The sequence below is a fragment of the Helianthus annuus genome, chromosome 3 (assembly GCF_002127325.2).
Source record: "Helianthus annuus cultivar XRQ/B chromosome 3, HanXRQr2.0-SUNRISE, whole genome shotgun sequence".
NCBI lineage: Eukaryota > Viridiplantae > Streptophyta > Magnoliopsida > Asterales > Asteraceae > Helianthus > Helianthus annuus.
Window position 1 is genome coordinate 118,034,621 of NC_035435.2, and position 9,974 is coordinate 118,044,594.

Genomic DNA, 9,974 nt, shown 5'->3' on the forward strand with positions numbered 1-9,974 from the left:
ATCATATTGCACAATATGATAATCAAAGAAAACGGACGTGCAATATCTCCGGTTTGGGTGCCGGATCCTCCTACACAAGTTCAAGTTCCAGAAAATATCCAACAAGACTTGCGTGATGAAGAAACTCACTTTCTGTAAGACCCTAACACGTATTTGACCAAAGTCGCAGTGGAAAATTCGTACCATAAAATTCTTTCATTAAAAACGTTTTGACTTACTATAAAGTTCATTTCCAAAATAACTCTTTTACATAAGTTCATCAATCGACTCATTTACTAAATAAAAACATAACTTATGTTTACTATATTACATACATCAACGTTCCCGTACAATCTAACTTGTGACTCGGTCTTCGATCTCTACTCCTCGATGATTCTTCGTGTCTCGTACAACCTGCACTCACCACATACATTCATAACATTAGCTCACATTATAAATATAAACAAAGATTCATCCTCGTATACTCTTCATTCAGACATCTTTTTACATTTAAGCATTCCATCCGAGCATCAAAACCCTTGGTGAGACTACAATATTGTACCTGCATTACTCTTCATTCTCAAGGTACATTGTTAATAATATCAATATTCAACCATATTGAAACCTTGCGTACATACATTCGTACATGCATACTTACATACCTACCTACGTACATACATACTCGCGTACGTTCATACATACCTACTTACATACATACAACATATACATACATACATACATACATACATACATACATACATACATACATACATACATACATACTGTCACAACCCCCGATCCCTCAGGAGCGGGCGGCCGTGAGCCAGTTTCGGTGGTATCGCGTATTGTCTATTTGGCAGCGGAATTTTTTATCAGGACCGTAGTTAGGAAATATTTTATCAGAGTAAAACCACCTTCTTTTCATTATATTAAACACATGGGATAAAACCCAAGTTTTTCAGTACATACATTTTCATAGGAATAAATCCTATTTTATTTAATAAAAACATCTATTTTATTTTAGGTAACTTTATTGCCACTTTTCCAAGCCTTCAGTGCTCTCCAGCTGGCTTCTATTGGCTTTACACTAAGTTACCTGAAACACGTGTTTAAAACATTTTATCAGCAGGAAATACTGGTGAGTGAATCCCAGTTTAATCAAGTTTAAATAAAAAGTCACAGTGAACAGTATTGAGGGCGATCCCGCAATTACATTTGTTTCCAAGTTATATCAATTATCACCCGTGGTACTGTCGATACCCGACTTGTGGTAATGTTACTCCATATCCAGGTTTCCTATCCATGTTGTAACAATTTTGTATACAAAACCCCAACATACCCGTGATAATTGTATTCTTACAAATACTCAATAACTGTTATTTGCATAGACAAGTATGCAAGGTTTTGTAAAAATAGTTAACAAAAAGTGGATCAACTCACAAAAATGAGTATATAAAAAGAAGGATCACTCACATTGCTATTATAAGGCTTTCCTTTGTGATTCCTTGGTTATAGTCTAATTAAATAAACAATGCACACGCGTTAGTATAATAACCCATTTTAACATTAGTAATACCCTCCCCGAGACGGTATTCCAACGACTACGTCGGGCAGAACCACGACAGCCGTTACGGAACCCTAGATCAATCGAGCAGAGTATCTAATACGTATCCAGGGGTTATGATACTTACAACGAGGCAGAGCTTCGCTAATTAGGGGGTATAATACCCGCGTATCACTTCTACTACTTCAGAATTCGTTTAGAAAGAAAAGAAATGAACGAGGAATACTAAAACCCGATGCCTGCTTATATAGGTGCTGATTCTGGTTCCCACGCGGCCCGCGTAAAGAAAGGACAGGGGTCACGCGGCCCGCGTCAACCCTGGTCAACGGACTAGCTTGTCCGGCTCATCCTCTAGACCTGCCACGATGATGACACGTGTCATCACCGGGCTGCGCCACGAATCGGGACACTCGCGGCCCGCGTAAACTAACGGTGTGGCCTTACGCGGCCCGCCTGGACTTAAGAAATCAAAGGAATCCGGTTACACCTTCATACGGCCCGCGTGAATGGTTGGGGTGGGTCTACGCGGCCCGCCTCAACTTACTATTTCTTGTTTTTCACTTATTTTTAATGCTATATTATATTTCGGGCTCGGTTTTCACATATGTGGTGTATTTTAGGAAGTGTAGGGTGTCAGAAAAATATTCGGGAGGTTTGTTATATTTTGGGTACAACTCCTGGATTATTTAATAAAATATATAGTGTACCCACATCAAGTATAGTAACCCAATTCTACTTTATCCCTACGTCACGAGACAGAACCCCAACGAATTTAGGCAAAGCCTTGACATACGTTACGGGGCCCTACGTCACTTGGACAGGGTATCAGTAGTCAGGGGCTACCATACTTAAAATGGGGCAGGGCTTTGTAGAATTTAGGGGTGAATAACTTTAAAGAAAATTGGGTTGTGCCTTTGAGAGAAGGCAGGAAGAAGGAGTGGATTTGAAAGCTGAACCTTCTTTTCTATTTATACTGAATTGGCTTAGCTTTCATCTCACGCCAGAATTATTATTTTCCTTCAATTAGAGCCACGTACTTCATGCATTTAATGTAAAGTTTGACTTTCTAATTTTTATCTTACACGTACACCTTCAATTGTCTATTTAAAAATTTGGAGTTTTAATATATTAATATTTTATTATAAAACGTACACACTTTAATTCATGTGTAAGTTTGTTTAACAATTAATTTATTATATATATATATATATATATATATATATATATTAATTTAACTGCTTTATTTATTTGGCGTTTATAGTTTGTAAAATATGACATTTTATAAAATAATGAATATGCCATTAGGACGAGCATATTTTTATCTACATTTTGAACCAAGTTTCATTAAAAACAGAGTAGGTTCAAATATAATGTATTTTTATAAATTAGTTATTAAACGGTTTCTACGCTTGCCCAAAATATCTCATTTTTCCATTGGTCAATTTACCCATGATGTATTCTTTTAATAACATAAGTTTATATATTTTATATAACTAAAAATTTTGGGAATGTTACATCCTCCCCACCTTGTTTTAAATCTCGTCCTCGAGATTTCCTGAAATATAGAAAAATACTTTTAGTTACAGGTTTCCTAATGCGTTAATAATTGCAAAGGAAATTCTTATACTGTTGATGGCGTCCCAACTTAAAGAGTTCCCGTCGTTCATCTTGTCGCACGAATTTCGAGGCGGATGATCAAACGAAATAATGTTTGATATCGAAATTTAGAGACGTATACTAGAGATTCCTAATAAATAAATCTAAAATTATCATTGACACACCTGTTCGTGATTTATTCCTAATTGTCAATCAATATGGTCTTTGAATTTCCTTATAGATATACATATCTATATAATCATATATTTCACATACTGTAATACACACCTTTCATCAGGTCAGTGTATTTGACAGATTCATATTTCCAAAAACAGGTTAGACATCAAGTCATGGTACTATTTAGGGAATTCCATTAACATAACATATACCCCATCTCACCCGGTCTCGCCGGAGAGGTACCCTCATCTCACCCGGACAAGCTGGAGTGTATACCACATCATACCCAGATTTGCCGGAGAGGTAGTTATCATTGTATTTCCCATAAATAGAATTTTCTCAAACAATGATTTCAGAAGTACATCATTTATTATAGATTGTATCAAGGAACAAGGAAATTAGTATTCTCATGATGAATCATATTCTAGAACCGAGTAGTATCAATAAACAAGAAATAACAGTGGCCAAGTGTTATTGCTTATTTATCATACAAGCACTGTTCTAGTCATCATCCTCACGGGATACCAATAACCATCACACTTTATCTATGCAAGTAATTAGCTTATCTCAAAGCTTTTATACTAAGGCATTTTAGATTCAAGTCTAAATATTGTCCTGGTTGTTACCAGTGAATATCAATATCGTAACTTTTTTCATTTAAGCATAGATATTATTATGGTTGTAGTTTTCTTTTGGTTGAAGAAGGGAGTTTCAATTATATCATTATCTCCATTGATATTATAGCTAGGTTCAACGTAATAAGTATGCTTCCAGCTAACTCTATTCATGCTTATATATTATGAGATTCCGATGCACGGAATAATTTATTGAAACAGATGGTATTTTAAAACATAATAGGTTTCATGATTTATTCTTATAATGGCTTCGTGTTTTCATAAAAATCACCAATGATATTTTCTCTTATATTTATCTTACAAAAGATATTATGTTGGGTATACCATCAAGAAATTCTATCATGTATATACATGTGTATATTTATTATTTAGAAACAAACGAAACTTTCAAATTTCTAGTTTAATATTTAAACTTGCAAATATATAAAGTAATAACTATACATCCGATGGTACCAATCATCAAGCTTTATTTCCATGACTTTATTTTATCCTTATAAAAATAGTATATCAAATATAATATTTTGGAATTAAAAGTTTAGGGAAATAAATTACTCAAAATATAAATTTTCTGGACTCATAAGAACAATTTTATTTTGAACTAATGGGTTAAACTATACCAGGCTCATTATTTATTTTACCTCAATAATTTCTCCTCAAATAACCATCTATATATCTATTCCACTTATCACATTACTACCTTTTCCTTTTTTTGAATCAATTATACTATACTTTTAAGATTGAAAAGTATTAATTAGAAGACTATGTGCATATGTGACTCATGACATGGTATTTATGGGTTACCCGGAGATATATATATACTATATATAAATTACTTTCTGTAATTTAAAAACTTTAGTTATAGCAATGTAATGGATATATATTAAATATATAGTATAAACTTAAAACACATAACATTAATTTACGATTTTGCCCTCTGTTCAAAAATTTGATTTTTTTTTTTTTAAACCTTATGTAACGTACTTCATCCCATACTATCAAAGTATGTCTATTTTATATTCAAAATATGTTAAGATAATACTTTATTTTGTACATATTTGAGATCTATTTTTCAAGTATTTAATTAAATAGATCTTTTATAGATTCATGTAACCAACTTTATTTGTGTCACGATTACATCACTGGTATTTTATTACTACAGTTATTTTATGAGAATCTCCATTTTCATTATTTAACCAATCACAATTCAATCTCATCTCTTTCATCTTTATTATAATCTTTTTAAAGTATGAGAACTTCGAAACTACTTAAAGTAAGTTTAACATCCAGTTTATCAACTCAACTCATTTACTAACTAACTATTATATATCAACCAGCTGACTTGAATATTTTTCTTTATAAATTTAGGATACACAATTATATAACTAATATGACGGGTTAGTCTTATATCAATTATTTCCATGCATAAGACATATTCTGGACATACCTTAAAGATTTGTAGAAATGCTTTTAATGTTTAGTTAGACATTTCTACGTAGTCTAATCAACCCAAATCAAAAAAATTTAAATGATTTTATTTAATCATGAATATCCCTCATATTCATTTAACCATTTATTTTATCGCTAAGTATTTTAATAGAAACCTTTACAAATAATCCCAACATAAAATTATGAAAGTATAAAGTCTTATGGTCAACTGGTTACAAACCAGAAGGAATAAAATAAAGTGGAAAATTGGTACACATGGGTTTCAAAAACTTGCTTTGGCTCAATCCACTAAAGCAAACTTTTTTTTTTTTTTTTTTTTCAAAATCATTTCGGTTAATTTACTAGCTTCGGTTTTATTTATTTAAATATAATTTATTTTGAGACAATATTATTTAAAACCACAAAGTTTTAAAACTTTATACCATATATTTCAATATGTATTTTAAACCAAAGTAAATGATTGGTTCCAAAAGAAAGTCGTGAACATGATTGCTTTGTTAACAACTAACTTAGTTTGATGTATATTATAATGTTATTTGATTAGGTGGTATTAATTATCACAGACAAATTTCTAGTATAACTATTTGGGTACCATCATAAAAATAGATTGATTAAAAACGGCGAACATTGCGACTTATATATATATATATATGTATATTTATTGCAATTACAACTGGGGTTCAAAATATACTAGGAATTATGCATTCATAACTTATTTTAGTCTATCTAGGTTATAGGAGTATTATGCTCAACATACTTTTATGTATGGTTTTATTCTATCTTTTTCTTTTAGGTTGTTTATTTAATGGGCAAAATTTCTTTTAAAATTTCTGGCTCATAGGTGGCATGGGTGCTGGTACTGGTTTTGCGATTCAACTATAAATTAATATTTACTTCTGTAGTGGCTAATATATGGAGATTTACCCATTGTTTATCTTCCCATGATAGGTTATTGTCTGTTTCCTGAGTTTGTGCATTTATTATCACTTTCTTTGGTTGTGATTTCTTTATTTTCTTTATTTTTACTTCTTAAAAACACTAACTATTAACTTTCTTTTATACCGATTGTACAAACCATCAGACCCTTTTTTTTATAGTGCATTATAACGTATGTTTATTAGAAGTATACTATACTACAATTATTTTACATACAATTAATATTGTACATTAACACGATTTCTGGATTTAAGGTCAATTCAGGAATTTACCATAATCTATACCGCCATTCATAAGGATAGATCATGGTATAGATCATGAAGTCTATGAATCAACTTAAAATAACATACTTTTATTTAAGGTGGATACATAATATTATTCAATTTCTTATGTAAATTTACCATAAATTATGATTTTAGATTTAATATCTAAAATTTATACCCATGATCTATGAATATTTTTTACAAAATGAACGTGTATTAATATTTCCTAGTAAGGTTGATATACACATAGTAGTATATACACACACACACATATATATATATATATATGTATATATATTACGGTACATTCATTTATTTAAGAAGAGATCTCACTCAAGGTGATACCTTAAGTTACTAATTGTATAAGAGTGTTGTATAATACATCTGCCGAGGTAGCCTATGGGTACGTCTAGTCATATTGGTTACTTATACTCTGAACTCAAAACATAAAAACCATAATATAAATATTAAGATTCATCTACACAGAATAACACATAAATTGTTATATTAATTTCCTAACACAGAATTTAAAACTTAAGTGTCAGCAGAACACTTCTTTGGCTTGAACCAGTGGCATAGCTCTGATACCACCTTCTTTCACAACCCCCGATCCCTCAGGAGCGGGCGGCCGTGAGCCAGTTTCGGTGGTATCGCGTATTGTCTATTTGGCAGCGGAATTTTTCATCAGGACCGTAGTTAGGAAATATTTTATCAGAGTAAAACCACCTTCTTTTCATTATATTAAACACATGGGATAAAACCCAAGTTTTTCAGTACATACATTTTCATAGGAATAAATCCTATTTTATTTAATAAAAACATCTATTTTATTTTAGGTAACTTTATTGCCACTTTTCCAAGCCTTCAGTGCTCTCCAGCTGGCTTCTATTGGCTTTACACTAAGTTACCTGAAACACGTGTTTAAAACATTTTATCAGCAGGAAATACTGGTGAGTGAATCCCAGTTTAATCAAGTTTAAATAAAAAGTCACAGTGAACAGTATTGAGGGCGATCCCGCAATTACATTTGTTTCCAAGTTATATCAATTATCACCCGTGGTACTGTCGATACCCGACTTGTGGTAATGTTACTCCATATCCAGGTTTCCTATCCAGGTTGTAACAATTTTGTATACAAAACCCCAACATACCCGTGATAATTGTATTCTTACAAATACTCAATAACTGTTATTTGCATAGACAAGTATGCAAGGTTTTGTAAAAATAGTTAACAAAAAGTGGATCAACTCACAAAAATGAGTATATAAAAAGAAGGATCACTCACATTGCTATTATAAGGCTTTCCTTTGTGATTCCTTGGTTATAGTCTAATTAAATAAACAATGCACACGCGTTAGTATAATAACCCATTTTAACATTAGTAATACCCTCCCCGAGACGGTATTCCAACGACTACGTCGGGCAGAACCACGACAGCCGTTACGGAACCCTAGATCAATCGAGCAGAGTATATCTAATACGTATCCAGGGGTTATGATACTTACAACGAGGCAGAGCTTCGCTAATTAGGGGGTATAATACCCGCGTATCACTTCTACTACTTCAGAATTCGTTTAGAAAGAAAAGAAATGAACGAGGAATACTAAAACCCGATGCCTGCTTATATAGGTGCTGATTCTGGTTCCCACGCGGCCCGCGTAAAGAAAGGACAGGGGTCACGCGGCCCGCGTCAACCCTGGTCAACGGACTAGCTTGTCCGGCTCATCCTCTAGACCTGCCACGATGATGACACGTGTCATCACCGGGCTGCGCCACGAATCGGGACACTCGCGGCCCGCGTAAACTAACGGTGTGGCCTTACGCGGCCCGCCTGGACTTAAGAAATCAAAGGAATCCGGTTACACCTTCATACGGCCCGCGTGAATGGTTGGGGTGGGTCTACGCGGCCCGCCTCAACTTACTATTTCTTGTTTTTCACTTATTTTTAATGCTATATTATATTTCGGGCTCGGTTTTCACATATGTGGTGTATTTTAGGAAGTGTAGGGTGTCAGAAAAATATTCGGGAGGTTTGTTATATTTTGGGTACAACTCCTGGATTATTTAATAAAATATATAGTGTACCCACATCAAGTATAGTAACCCAATTCTACTTTATCCCTACGTCACGAGACAGAACCCCAACGAATTTAGGCAAAGCCTTGACATACGTTACGGGGCCCTACGTCACTTGGACAGGGTATCAGTAGTCAGGGGCTACCATACTTAAAATGAGGCAGGGCTTTGTAGAATTTAGGGGTGAATAACTTTAAAGAAAATTGGGTTGTGCCTTTGAGAGAAGGCAGGAAGAAGGAGTGGATTTGAAAGCTGAACCTTCTTTTCTATTTATACTGAATTGGCTTAGCTTTCATCTCACGCCAGAATTATTATTTTCCTTCAATTAGAGCCACGTACTTCATGCATTTAATGTAAAGTTTGACTTTCTAATTTTTATCTTACACGTACACCTTCAATTGTCTATTTAAAAATTTGGAGTTTTAATATATTAATATTTTATTATAAAACGTACACACTTTAATTCATGTGTAAGTTTGTTTAACAATTAATTTATTATATATATATATATATATATTAATTTAACTGCTTTATTTATTTGGCGTTTATAGTTTGTAAAATATGACATTTTATAAAATAATGAATATGCCATTAGGACGAGCATATTTTTATCTACATTTTGAACCAAGTTTCATTAAAAACAGAGTAGGTTCAAATATAATGTATTTTTATAAATTAGTTATTAAACGGTTTCTACGCTTGCCCAAAATATCTCATTTTTCCATTGGTCAATTTACCCATGATGTATTCTTTTAATAACATAAGTTTATATATTTTATATAACTAAAAATTTTGGGAATGTTACACATACATACATACATACATACATACATACATACATACATACATACATACATACATACATACATACATACATACATACATACATACATACATACATACATACATACATACATACATACATACATACATACATACATACATACATACATACATACATACATACATACATACATACATACATACATACATACATACATACATACATACATACATACATACATACATACATACATACATACATACATACATACATACATACATACATACATACATACATATATACATACATTTCTACGTACGTGCATAAGTTCATACATACCTACCTACATACACATGAAAATGTATACAAAGATACATACATACATTTCTGCATACGTGCATAAGTTTATTCATACCTACCTACATAAGCATGAACATATATACATACATACATCCCTACTTGCAACATACCTAACTCATACATGCCTACTCATATACATACCTTCATATATCCGCGTA

At 32.6% G+C, this 9,974-nt stretch overlaps 2 long non-coding RNA genes across 2 annotated transcripts; both read right to left on the minus strand.

Moving 5' to 3' along the window:
• Window positions 1–871: 871 nt before the first annotated feature.
• On the minus strand, window positions 872–2,618 carry LOC110927980. The gene is made up of 3 exons (XR_004889679.1): window positions 1,671–2,618; window positions 1,453–1,495; window positions 872–1,075 (listed from the first exon to the last, which is right to left on the minus strand). It is a non-coding gene; the product is annotated as an uncharacterized LOC110927980 (long non-coding RNA).
• Window positions 2,619–7,302: 4,684 nt separating this feature from the next.
• On the minus strand, window positions 7,303–9,050 carry LOC118490639. The gene is made up of 3 exons (XR_004889680.1): window positions 8,102–9,050; window positions 7,882–7,924; window positions 7,303–7,504 (listed from the first exon to the last, which is right to left on the minus strand). It is a non-coding gene; the product is annotated as an uncharacterized LOC118490639 (long non-coding RNA).
• Window positions 9,051–9,974: the final 924 nt, after the last annotated feature.